General features: G+C 38.3%; 1 protein-coding gene across 1 annotated transcript in view; it reads left to right on the top strand.

Annotated features, from left to right (window-relative positions):
- The first annotated feature begins 9,062 nt into the window (after positions 1 to 9,062).
- The window catches only part of DHRS9 (dehydrogenase/reductase 9), a 23,418-nt gene continuing 18,316 nt past the window's right edge, over positions 9,063 to 14,164 (top strand). The window contains exon 1 of the mRNA XM_049616082.1: positions 9,063 to 9,226. The gene's annotated coding sequence lies outside the window, so the exon portion shown is untranslated. The remainder of the gene's footprint in view (positions 9,227 to 14,164) is intronic.

Genomic DNA, 14,164 nt, shown 5'->3' with positions numbered 1-14,164 from the left:
GGACCAATCTTTAACATCTGATGATATTTGATTTACTATGTGAGGGTTCTGGGACCATGTGTGATCAAACTGGTCTCTGTAATAATGTATAATAAAATAATGTATAATACTTACAAGTATACTTATACCTTCTCATGCCTGAAACCCCATGTGTAATTTCTGGTATCTCCTAGTATATCCTAAATTCCAAAACATTCCCATTTAAATTTTATAATAGTGATAAAATTCACAGCAATGTTATTTGCACATCCTTCCTCAGATTTCCAATGTTGCTTCTCAATTATCACCTTAAATCTCTAAGCACCGAACGTACTTATAACTTCCAACTCCATGAAGTCACTTCCTCTTTTTTTCACACTCCCATGGATTCACATTTTTTTTATTTTCCCTTGTAAGGATCTGCAGCTGTGTTTTTTGACACAGCTATTGAATTTTATCCTAACTCCAGTCTCCTTTTCTCTAATTTTGTTTCATTAATATTAGAACATCTCTGATAAATCATTTTTATAAACCCAAGGCTTTTTGAACTTCCTCAACAATCCAAAGGCTTTTCTCTGGAAAAGAACTGAGGGGGAAAAATATTGCAAGACTGAGAACTAAGTGTCCAGTTTTTAATATGTTTATTCTGGGATATTGTGAGATTTATGGAGAAATGCTGAGTAACAACTAGGTCTTGAATTCAACAAGTTACAGAACTGGAGATGTTAATTTTGGAATAATTGGAGCTTCTGTGGTATTTACAGGCTTGGAAGGATCTAAAATCCCCTAGAGGAGGGACTCCTGAGATGGTTAAGCGTCCGACTTCCACTCAGGTCATGATCTCACAGTTCATGGATTCCAGCCCCGCATTGGGTTCTGTGCTGATAGATCAGAACCTGGAGCCTGTTTCAGATTCTGTCTCTCTCTGCTTCTCCAACACTCATGCTCTGTCTCTGTCTTTCAAATATAAATAAACATTTTAAAAAATAAAATAAAATCTCCTAGAAGAACATAAAATGGAAAAAAAAAAATCTACAATTGATCCCTGAAAGGACTCCATCATTTGAGGTTGGACTAAAGAAGGAGAAATCATCAAAAGAGATTAAAATATGACTGTAAGAATGTAGATTAAAAACAAGAAGAATCTCTAGTGGCAGATTCTAAAAACTAAGTTTTTCAGATAGTCTATCTTTTTAGCATAACAAAGATGCACACATTGAACCAGGGGAAAAAATTCTGCCAGTATCCTCCACAATCATCAAAGAAGAAAGTATGTTAGACTGTAGAAGGCAAATTCGTAGTATTTGGATCAATCCACTATCCACTTGGAGATACACAAAAGGACTTCAAACATCGTCCAAGCAGATTGATAACGTCAGTGAAGATGGCACATTAGGGACCTGAAGGGGCTTGTGCTTCCCCAGAAATACCAAATAACCTGGCAAAAACTGTAAAAACCAACATTATTGGAATTCTGTAAAATAGGCAAGGGTTTACAGCAATCAAGTGAACACTTAAGCAGGAGAAAGGCCACTAGAACATAGTAAGAGATCTCTATGGCATTTTGATTCAGCCTTCTCCCATCCCTTTCCCTGGTACAATGGCAGTCTTCAAGATGGCAGCTTGAATCCTCTGTGTGAATTCATGGTACTAGAGGAGGTAGAGAAAACTGCTCTCAAGGAATCACATTTGTTTTGACCTGTCTGTGGTTTCCCTGAAGAATTATCACAAAAAGCCTACCTTTGTTTCACTTAACTTATAACCCTCTTAGGGTGGAGGATGTTCTTCAGAAATGTTGACAGTCAAGTGCTGCCACCTGGGACAAAAATTAACAACTGAAGCAAACAATAGACATGACAAAAGCCAGGAAGAAAGCATTGGGGAATGAGATTCTTCAGGGAATAAGGGCTTTGAAAAGCTCCTGAGTATACCAGCTAATCCAGAAAGCTATGCACGTGCCCAGGGCAGCATGCATGCTCAGAGAAGACTAGAAAAGACAATAAACATTCATTTCTAGCTGATCTTTAGGCTCAGCATACGCAGGAAGTGAAGGCTAATTCAGAATTGTAAGTGGCGTGGCCAAGCATTGAGGAAAAGGGAACATGATTTTTATAACTGAGGTACTATTATGGGTTGAATTGTGTCCCTCTAGAATTCATATGTCGAAACTCTCATCTCCAGTACCTCAGAATGTTACTGTATTTGTAGATAAGGCCTTTAAAGAGGTGATTATGTTAAAATGAGGCTGCTAGGGGGGGCCCTAACCCAATTTCACTGATGTCCTTATAAAAAAGAAGTGTGGACACAGAGACATCGTGTCTGAGCAAGCACAGAGAAAAGGCCATGTGAGGACATAGGGAAAAGGTGGCCATCTGCAAGCCAATGAGAGAGGCCTCAGAAGAACTGAACCCCGTCAATATCTTGATCTTGGACTTCCAGCCTCCAGAAGGGTGAGAAAATAAACATCCGTTGTTTAAGTCATGCAGTTTGTAATCTTTTGTCATGGCAGCACTAGCAAACTAATACAGGTATGTGGATCCGAAAGTGACTTTCTATAGAATCCCCACACAAAAATTTAGAAAATTGTTCAGCAATCTGAATAGAAAGAAAGAAAATAGGAAGACACGGATTCAGGAGATAGAAGTAAAAGATATGAGGAGACAAAACAAGGACATGGAAAGAAAACAGAATGTGATATGGAAGAGAAGCAAGAAACTAAAAATGTACTATCAGAATTAAAATCTTCATTACAAGTAGTAAACCACAAGCCAACACTGTAGGAAATGGAATCAGTGACATATTACATTAAATGTGGGAATTATTTCAGACTGTAGAGGAAGAGGACAAAAATATGAAAATGATGAAATAGAGATTATAAATTTTTTTAATGTTTTATTTATTTTTGAGAGAGAGAGAGAGAGAGAGAGAGAGAGAGAGACAGAGCACAAGCAGGGGAAGGGCAGAGAGAGAGGGAGACACAGAATCTGAAGTAGGCTCCAGGCTCTGAGCTGACAGCACAGAGCCAGATGCGGGGCTCGAACTCACGAACCGTGAGATCATGACCTGAGCCGAAGTCGATGCTTAACCGACTGAGCCACCCAGGCGCCCCTAAATAGAGATTATAAATAAAAGTGATAGAAAATAGGAGACTTAAGATAAGAATTACAAGGCTCCCCAAGGAAGAAACAAAGCCAAAAAAACTGAAGCAATCATCATTGAAATAAATGGAGCTGAAAATTTTTGAAGCGTAAAGATTGAAGGTCAATAAAAACAGAACCATATTTGGTTAGTTCCTGGCAAAAAATAGCAAATTACAAGGACAGAAGGGAAAAGTTCTGAAAGCTTCCAGGCTGAAAGAAAGGTTAAGCTTTAATCATTTTATAAGTTATTGGTTCTGTTATAGTAATGATTAAATAATTTTTCAACTCTTTGCAAATATAGAAAATTGTCTTTGTCCAGAGAACCATAAATAATTTGCTTTTTTACTAGGGAAGCATATAAACTGCTGTTTACTGCAAAATTAATGGAAATTCCAAGGAAATTAAAAGATGTTTTGCATATTTAAAATCCATATTAAATGAGATTAGAGAAGTCTTTTCTTAATGAGAAAAGACTAAGAAACCACCTACTGGCTGGTATAATGTTACCAAGCTCTCCCAGTGTCATGTTCCATCCCAGACTTGCAAATAACCTTGCATAAAAATATATATCAAACTTATTCAATCTTGTATCAGTTAGCTTTTGCTATATAACATACCACCCCCAAAACTTGGTGGCTTAAAGCACCACTTTATTTGCCGACAATTCTGTGAGTTAAGCATTGTGATGGGTTCTGCCAGCTTGGGTGGGGGTGGGAGTGGGGGTGTCTCACTGGGGGTCGTGCGCCAGGCTGCCATCATCTGGTGACTGATGGTCTCATGGACTAACAGACTAATAGTCTGAGATGGCTCACTCATGGGTTTGGTGGTTTGGTTCTGGCAGACAGCTGTTTTGTGGGACCCTAGCAACATAGCCCAGACTTTACACGGTGACAGCATTACCAATAGGCAGGCTCCAATGTGCCATTTTAACACCTGTCCTTGTATCACTGCCACTGATGACTCATTATCCAATATCAGTCACATGGACAAACCCAGATTCAATACGGGAAGGGACTACACACATGGACATGGATATGTGGAGGCTTGTCCATTACTGAAGTAGTCTACCAGAAACTTCGACCATATAAACATGCATAAGTGGTCCACATTTAGGAATTTATTCTAAGTAAACATCAGATGTGTGTGACGATGTTCATTTACAGATGTTCTTCAGGGGCGCCTGGGTGGTTCAGTCAGTTAAGCGTCTGACTTCGGCTCAGGTCATGATCTCACAGTTCACAAGTTTGAGCCCCACATCGGGCTCTGTGCTGACAGTGCAGAGCCTGGAGCCTGCTTCAGATTCTGTGTGTGTGTGTGTGTGTGTGTGTGTGTGTGTCTGTGCCCCTCCCTGCTCGTTCTGTCTCTCTCCCTCTCAAAAATAAATAAACATTAAAAAAATTTTTTTAATTTTTTAAAATTAGAGGCAATCAAAACGTCTGATTATGGGAGGTTAGCCGAACAAACCCATATGACAGAATACAATACAAATTTTTGTTTTTTAAATCACTGAACAAAAGAATATTTATTGATATCAGAAAGTGTTCTGGATAAGTGTATGGGTTTTTTTTTTAGAAAGCAGCCAATAATACATATGACACTGTTTTGATAAAAAAATAAAATAAATATAAAACATATGCAGACAAACAAACACAGATCATAGGAGTAAAAGGCAAAATGAATGTACTCTACATAGCGATAGTGATCATGAATGTACTCGTATGGACTCTGAGGTAGGACAGATCTGGGTCTGAATAACTAGATAAGTAAATTGGACCAATTATTTAATCCTCTCGGGTCTCTGTTTTCTCAACTTTAAATTAGTTGGTAGTTTAACAACTGATAGGGTTGTTATGAGTATTAAATGAGATAATGCTTGTAGCATACTACTTGACAAACTAAACTGAACTTTAGGATTGCTCTGATTTGCTAAATAAGGAATGATTTTTCTGTTTATTTTTCTCTGATGACATCATATTTTTATTTAATAACAGAACTAAGATAATAGTAAAAAAAATTCTTGGAATTATTGAGATTTTGTTTAAATGTTAAACCAGCCTCCATACAGATGGAACAGAGCCAAAACCCAGGTTCTGCAGTCCCTGTTCTGCAAAGGAAAGGCTCTCATTCAGGGAGAAGCTGGAGAAACCAGCCCCCTGCTTCGAGACATTGTCAGGCAGTAATCCCAGGACATTGTAAAGATAAGACAAAAGTTCACTTGGGACATTTATTTAATAAATGTTTGGCATTGCATCAGAGGGCCACTGGTGGCTGGGCAGCTGACCTGCATTAGGTCAGGTATACTCCACTATGAGTCATTTTCTGCATCTACAGCCAATCAACTTGAACAGACTATTATAACAAGGACGTGTCCTTTATTTTTGGGACGGTTTCATTAATAACATTAACAATAACATGGCCATTCCCATGATGTGATGTTTTATAGTCAAATTAGCTTCTAGGCAGTTTGCTTTCAAACTAATAATTCACCTTTAAAAAGAAACAATCACCAAAAAGCCATGTGTATTTAATTGTATTGAAGCAGGACAAGAACATTATATTCAGAAAATCTGAAAGGCTAATAGCATCTCACAAATTTCAGTCAATCGAATAGTGCCCATAAATCTTGCAAACTAAATGAATCCAGTGCACCTAGATGATAAAGATGTTTAGATTTAAAAGCAATAATTGTGGGGCGCCTGGCTGGCTCAGTCAATAGAGCATGTGACTCTTGATCTTGGGGTTGTGATTTCAAGCCCCACATTGGGTGTAGAGATTACTTGAAAGTATTTTTAAAAAATAAATAAAATACAATAAAATAAAAACAATTGTTCCAGACATTGCAAGCTTGTTGATGGGCAAGTTTGTTGTCTATTTGTATTTCCCATAACACCTGACAAATTATTTTGCACCATAAATACTTGGGGCCTGACTAGTTTTGTTGGTTAATAGCCAAAGCACTTGATTTGACATTTGGGTGCTTACAAATACAACTTCAACTCGATGACTGTAAGGAAAGCATCTGATGTATTTTATAAAATAGCAATGAGGTATCTTACTTTTTATTATCATTATGATAAAGAAGTAGGGAAAATTTGAAAATATATTTAGAAGGGGCACCTGGGTGGCTCAGTGGGTTGGGTGTTTGACTTTGGCTCAGGTTATGATCTCACTTCTTTGGTTTGAGCCCCACATCGGGCTCTGTGCTGACAGCTCAGAGCCTGGAGCCTGCTTCAGATTCTGTGCCTCCCTCTCTGTCTGCCCCTTGCCTGCTTGCTCTCTCTCTCTCTCTCTCTCTCTCTCAAAACTAAATAAACGTTTTAAAAAAATTTTAAAAAGAAAGTATATTTAGAAGTGTAAAAAACCTACAGCAAAACTGCACTTTCCATTAGGTGAGCAGTCTGTTCTTAATAAGCTATGCATTCCAGGCACAGTTACGAGACCAGAAACTAATCTCAGTATGCCCCTCCCTGCTTTTACAATGCCTAATTAACTTTTGAACTTTAATTCCAAAGAACATTGATTATATGTGTGTATGTATATATGTATTCGTGTGTGTGTATAATCATCTTTAAAAACTACACGCTTTTGTAAAAAATTGTATATAAATAAAAAAGTATGGTTTTATCATGTTTTAAACATTTTATAATAGAATATTCCAAATATACATAAAAGTAAACAGATTAGTATCCTGAACTCCCAGGTACCCATTGCCAGCCCCAGCATAAACCCATGGCTAATCCTGGCCCAACCACACACACATCCAGTCCTCCAAATACTATGGTATTTTGAAACAATTCCCAGACATCACATTATTTCATCCATTAATATTTCAGTAATTATTCTAAACAACAAGCATTCTTTTTTTGATAACCTAATATCACCATCACATCTGGAAAATTAACAATAATTTCTGAATAGAATCAGCTATTCCATTATCTAAATTGCTAATTGTCTCAGAAAAATTTCTTCAAATGGATTTGTTGTTGTTTTAATGTATGTTTCTTTGAATCAGGATCCAAATGATTTCTATATATTGCACATGGTTATTACATCTTTTAATCAATAGACTTCCTTTCCATTTTTTTGTCTGTGTAATTTATTTCTATTAAATAAACCATATTATTTGTCCTTAGAATTGCCCTCATTGGTTTGCTGATAAGACCTCCAGGATATAGTTTAATCTGTTTCCCCTATTCTCTATATTTCCTGTAAATTGGTAATTGGATGTGAAGGCTATATTAGATTGAGGGGGTTTTTTTGTTTGTTTTTGGTGTTTTGGGGGAGGCCATGAGTGTGGATAAGACTTTTCCCTAGTTGCCATTGTGCTGAATCATATCATTCTCACTGTAATCTTAAAAAAAAATCTTTTCCTTTTTCTCTTGCCTCACCCTCTCTTGTTTCACCCTACACCACCTAACTACGGTGACCCATATTAACAATCCAATACATATCCCTCCATATTTTCTCCATGTTCACATAAATATCTTATTCACATGCAGAGATTCTCTGTTTGCTTTATAAAAATGAGGTCTTGAAAAGCCTTCCAAGCCTAGTAGAAGAGTTCTAATTTGTTCTATTTAATGGCTCCAAAATAATACTCCATGTGCATATCCACCACAATTTACTCAGCCATCCTACTTCAGGTGGCAAATACTTTGTTCCTGGATTTTTTTTTTTTTGCCACATCTTGTTCACATATACGTATATGCTGGCTTTTGTTTTTGTAGGATGGATTCCCGAGAGTGAGATTGCTGGGTCAAAAAATATCATGTATATTTTATTTTAATTGATGTTTCCAGATAGCTTTCAAAAAAGGCTGTAGCATTTCACACATCCACAGCAAAGGGTGAGATCATCCTTTCCTTGGCAATCTAAAACAGTCTCAAGGAGTGGAAAAAAAAAGTCACAAGTAAGAGTCACATGTTGGAAGCCAGCAAGGAGCAGGGGCCATTCAAGGAGAGGAAAACCTCTATGGGATCTCCTAATCAGCATTCAGTGAGCTAATGGCAAGTGGTTCCTCAACAGAAAAGGCCCTATTCATCTTTGTATCTCATGAACCTAATGCAGGCATGGCACAGAACAGACAATATAAAATACCCCCAAACAGGGTCTGAAGACAGTTATCTCTAACTGCTAAGAGTTAACCTCTAACTTCTCTCCATTTCATGGATCCCAGTGAGTTCTTTCCTACTGTGTTACATATTGCACAATGTAATGTATCTACCATCTGCTCTTAATTTCATTTGAGTCATTAGCCATCTCGACTAAGATTCTGGGCGGTGGGGGGGGGGGGGGGGGGGGTGGGGGAGTTGTCTTGAATTAGAAGAAACCAAGAAACTTGGCAAGATGATCATTCCTAAGTCATGGTCTTTTTAATGGTTTTTTTAATGGTCTACACGTGACAGTCACACCAAAAGGAGGACCCACCTCCTTCCTCTGTGAGAGTCACATTTTTCTTATTAAGCCTTCATTCATCTCTCTTGCTCTTTCCAGGGCAATGCTCCCTAATATAATACTCCTCACCCCCATCTTTCAAACCAAGACCTCTTGTTTGAGTAAGCTAAACGGTTGTGTGTTCTGCAAATAAGATCTTTCTTCAAAGAATCTACTAAATGTTCTCACAATTCAGTCCTTAACTATTAGTATTTGTAAGGATTTTACAGTGGAGGGAAACAAAAGATTAGCCCAGCTTCATCTTACAATGGGGAGAGTCAGGAAATGCCTAATGAGCAACAAAGCTCCTAGTTTTGACCAAGCCTAGCAACGCATTTATGGGCAGCATTTGCAATTAAGCAGCTCGAATGTCAAACGCATTGTTGGTGCAAAAAGGGGAATCTTTATACTGGAAATAAGAGCACTGTCTGTTGACAAAAGGAGGAAGTAAAAATTACAAAGTACACTTTTAAAAATACAAAGACGTAATACCAACTCATAGTTATTCAGAAAGGCACAGTCCACTGGGAGTGACCTGAGAGAGTGGATTATACTATACCAGGAAGGGGAAGGCCAACATACACTCAGCATAAACAGCCTTGCCCCCCACCCCCTTACCAGAGTGACATCAACCATATTCAGGAGCTGGACCCACCACAGCCTACAGTGCTGGGGTAAGTGGTTTTCTTCATCTGACTCATTTAGGATTATGTCTGGCTTGGACCCCAGCACAGTGCAGTTAGTTGTAGAAAACCCGATATATGTCACCAGAGACTGTCTTGAATCTGGACATTCTCCTTGTGTTTTGGTGTCTGGAAAGGTGGAGAAGGCACCCTTTGACAGAAATTGGGGGAAATATGGGAGACATAGAGATTTAGAAGAAAAAGGAGAGTCATATATTTAGTGTTTTGACACTGGCAGTACCTATAAAAGTACAGCCCAATTATCAACATTGAATACATTTAAATGAAATCCACAGTGCAATCTTTTGCTTTATAAAGGAACTAGGGAAAAAATAGAATTGCAATTTGCTCTGTATCTTTTACATCACCTTCGATAACCAGAAGTCTAACTAACTTAGAGAGAGTGCTGAACAAAGTAACATCTCATAGGCTGCCTTGTTAAGGAATAGAATGAAAGGAAATTTAGCTTTTAAGATGTGTATTTGAATGTAGATCTAGTTACAGTCCAGATATGGTTACTGCTGACAAATAGTTCCATTGCTTAAACCCCTATATGGGACCATTTGACAAGGGGGAAAACATACTAATGTCATAGCCTTTTCTTTCTCCTTTTCCCTTCAATCCTACATGACCAGGTGCTTATAGCTCTCTCCATCTCAATGACAATAACTTGCTCACAGAAAGGATCTGATATTAATCATTTATACTTTTCTTCATGTAGATCGAAGTCAATGTATTATTTCTCTAAGGGGTTTTCTATGTAAGCCTTACTTTGACTTGCAGAATGTTAAAGGGGAAGAAGTATATTTGGCATATTTGTGGTGCCCTACATCTTTACCTGTATAAATTTCAGTCTTGGCTTCTTATTCTTTTGGAGACAAACGATCCCCATTTAATTTATAGTGTGATAGCAGTGTTCAAGCTCTACCTAGACAGATATGTTCATTCATTCACTCATCCCAGCTAAACCAAAATAAACTGCATTTTCAAAGAGGGAAGACAGAAGTCTGGGCAGTCTGAGACATAAAGCAATAAACTGATATGTAGGGAAACTGAAAGTAAACAATCAGTGGAGTTTGTACCTGGCTGTGTGCCTAAGGGGGGAGGTGGTAGCCTAGGGGATGGGGCGGGTGCATAATAGCGTTGTCTCTTCCTCCTCTTCCTCTGGAGCCTCAATATTTTCCATTGCAGTCCCTGGATACGGCAGGTCAATTATGATAAACTCTGAAACAGAACAAATCTGGGAAGGGAAGGGGCATCCTTTCCTGTTCTCAGTGATTTAGTCCCAGAAATCATTTAGGTAAGATCTCCTCGACATACCTTAAGACTCATAAATAAGTACAGAACCTCATTTCACTAAATTATTTTGATCTCCTTGCTCATCGGTGTCAAAAAAAAAAATGATAAAAAGAATCATCAGATTGGTGTCCCTTACCTACTCTCTTAGGAAAGAAGGAGTACTAAGTTAGCAAAGGCAGGTTAACAGGAAGAAAAAAAAAAAAACCCTAGAGATTATGAACAGTAATCATAATTCAAAATTAAATGATTAAAACAATGCACCAGACAGTTTACAAAATGTTTCCACATTACATTATTTCAACCGCTGAATTTGGTCAAGAGATTGCACTCAGAGTTAAAGGAATGTTATTAATCATTTTTAAGTCTCTTCTGAAAGTTGCTAAATTTAATTTACTGAAGCTACTACCAATTCCTTTGGAAACACATGACCCCTAGCTTCTTGTCTTCCTTCATCCACTGAAGAGAGAGTTAGTCATCAGTGTCATATAAGAGTGACTCAGAGTAAGGTGGGAACCGGAGGACTTCTCACACATATATGAGCTCAGAACTTGACGGAAGCCCAGGCATCAACACCTCCAAGGGATCAGTGTGGTCAGGTGGCTCAACCCTTCCTTGCCCAGCACAGTGGGCAGACGGCACTTAGCCCAGCCGGTCCACAACAGCTTCTGCGCCCCAGTTCATTCTCAGTAAGGTAACCGATGACTGAATTCTGTCCTTTATCTCTTGGTTTCTCATGTCAGTCTTCAAACTGCCTTTGATTTTCCTCACTCTTACAAAATTAATCGAGTTATTTTTCATGCTATAATAACAATAACAATGTTAGAAGGTTGTGATGGACACTGAGTCCATCTTACCATAAAAGTGATCCCAATGTCACCCAGATCCTTGCCTTAAGCTCTCCCAGGTCTCTGTTTGAATGTTCTTTGGCACTCTAGAGTTACAATCCAATTTATATCTAGTTATTCTTTCTGTGCCTATTTGACACCATCTGTAAAACTTATAATTAGCTGGAAACTGAATGGGGGAGGGGCTCCAAAAAAGAGTAGGAATCTTAGCTGAGTTTCTTACTAGAGCAGCAGATTTGCTACCTATAGTTCTGTTCTGTTTATCAACCTGCCTTGCCAATATTATCAGATGTCACCTGAGGCGAATGCACACATGCACACTAAAGTGGGTGAGAAAAACACCTTCTAGGGCAGAAGGAAGCAGGGAACTCCTCACAGTGCGTATTTGATTCCTGGAAACTAAGATGAGAGCAGTAAACTCGCTTCAGATATTTACTTTCCATTTCATGATCCTGTGCCTGGCATTTTACCTGGAAGACGTTGGGCTTTTCCCCCAGTCTGAGTCTGTATTCACTTTGACTCCCAACATGCAACAGGTAAGGGAGAAAGTCAATTTAGTGGCTTCACTGCCACTTAATCTTGGCAGCCTTTGTTAAAGGCTTTATGAATAAAATGGTGGTGTGGCACACTCTCTCAATGGGTTAATTTTTAGCAGCTGAGGAAAAAGTTTAAATAAAACATGCATTTAGATCAAAAATCAGGGGCGCCTGGGTGGCTCAGTCAGTTAAGCGGCTGACTTCGGCTCAGGTCACGATCTCGCGGTCCGGAGTTCGAGCCCCGCGTCGGGCTCTGTGCTGACAGCTCAGAGCCTGGAGCCTGTTTCAGATTCTGTGTCTCCCTCTCTCTCTGCCCCTCCCCTGTTCATGCTCTGTCTCTCTCTGTCTCAAAAATAAATAAACGTTAAAAAAAAAAAATTTAAAAATCAACTTAAGGTTGTACAAATAGCTCTGAAATGTCCCCCTACCCTACTAGCCCAAGGTAAGGACAGTGCTTTATTTATCCTTTAAAAAAAATTTTTTTTAAATGTCTATTTATTTTTGAGAGAGAGACAGAGAGACAGAGAGCAAGCAGGGGAGGGTCAGAGAGAGAGGGAGACACAGAATCTGAAGCAGGCTCCAGGCTCTGAGCTGTCAGCACAGAGCTGGACGTGGGGCTCGAATCCACAAACTGTGAGATCATGACCTGGGCCGAAGTTGGATGCTTCACCGACTGAGCCACCCAGGCGCCCCATGCTTTATTTATCTTGGTATCCTTTAGCGTATGTTAGATGCTCTAAGAATATCCTTGGCTAGGTGCTGCATGAAATGAAATTTAAATGTTGTATCATCTTCATGTTTTTGAGACTTGAAAAGTACGCCCAATTTTAGAACAAATCCCAATGTTTAAATACAAGGAAAAAAATCATTATCTCATACATTTCAGATGAGGAAAGGGGGAATTTGTCTTAAAACCCTTATAACAGTGTCACTTTCTTAAGGTACAGACTTTCAAAACTCACACCTTTACTTCCACTCAAAGATGACTGTGTAGGAAAAGAAACACACTGCAGTTTTGAACACATTTTCTGTATACATACCTAACATTCTCTCCATATTCTAAGCTTTTTTTGAAGCCTTGTGATGATAAACTAAATCATATACAATATACAATCTCTTAAGTAAAGCAGCCATGGCTTTACCAATAATTCTTACCCTGCCAGTACTGTCAGGAAGCATATTGGCAAAGCCATCAACTAGGGGTACCGGGGATAATTAATTAATTAATAATTGTAGGTGTTATGATAAATGATAATGAAAAAGTTTTGAGAAAAGGCAGAAGCAACTCAGAGATACTTTTATCCTTAGAAATAAAGACGTCAAATGTACATGCGTCAGGCCTTCCCTACATTAAGAGTGGCTGCCAGACCTCTTCTAGGAGACTGAATGAATGAGTCTGCAAAGGAAGCACGCCCTCCTCCGTGTCTCACCGGTCCCACCACACAAAGTACACCCAGGGTACTTCCCTCCTGGAGGAAGCAGGACTCAAGGGGAATGTCACTGTCAAAGGAGCTTCTTCATTCCATTGAATGAGAGAACTTAATGTTTCCATGATGACAAATACCCCCTCAGTTATATCATCATGATCATTTTCGTCATCATCATCATCAATTATTATTTTAATCAGAACTTCAAAGAAACATTTGTTACTTAATGGAAGCATACTTCATATAGGATCCCTTGGCTTCACTTAAAATTTTCTCCTTAGATTTCTGGGTGCCCAACTTGAACATTTTTTTTCACAGAAACATAATTTATTAGTCATATGATTTAGTTTGTGTCATTAGATCTAAACACTTATTTTTCTTAAAAGTGCAGCCGAAATCTGTGAAAGGTCACTTGGGTTACAAAAACAAACAAATAGAATTTCTTACTTCAATGAAAAGATCAAACTAAAAAGGAATTTGGTATACTTAGCTAGGTTAACGATATTTAAATGTACTAAGGACATATATGTCCAGAATGCCATCGATACTACGAAAGCTGTGCAAGAGAACTTCAAAAAGAAAATATTAGAAAGCTACTTCTAAATGCTCTCTATTTGATGTTTTTTAATGAACAACTTAGTTGTTGATTCAACTTAGGCCATGATTGCAAAAAATTGCAAGTAAATTCAAACCCTACAAATTCCTATCAATCAGTGTGATTGACAAGTTTCAATATTGCTTTCTAAAACAAAGCCCTCCATGGAGTTATGTAGAAATGAAATGAAATCTGGTTGGAGGATGTATTTTATTTTTTTATTTTTT

The sequence above is a fragment of the Panthera uncia genome (genome assembly GCF_023721935.1).
Source record: "Panthera uncia isolate 11264 chromosome C1 unlocalized genomic scaffold, Puncia_PCG_1.0 HiC_scaffold_3, whole genome shotgun sequence".
Lineage (NCBI taxonomy): Eukaryota > Metazoa > Chordata > Mammalia > Carnivora > Felidae > Panthera > Panthera uncia.
The sequence above is the reverse complement of the archived record's forward strand: the minus strand, read 5'-3'. Positions and strand labels throughout refer to the sequence as shown.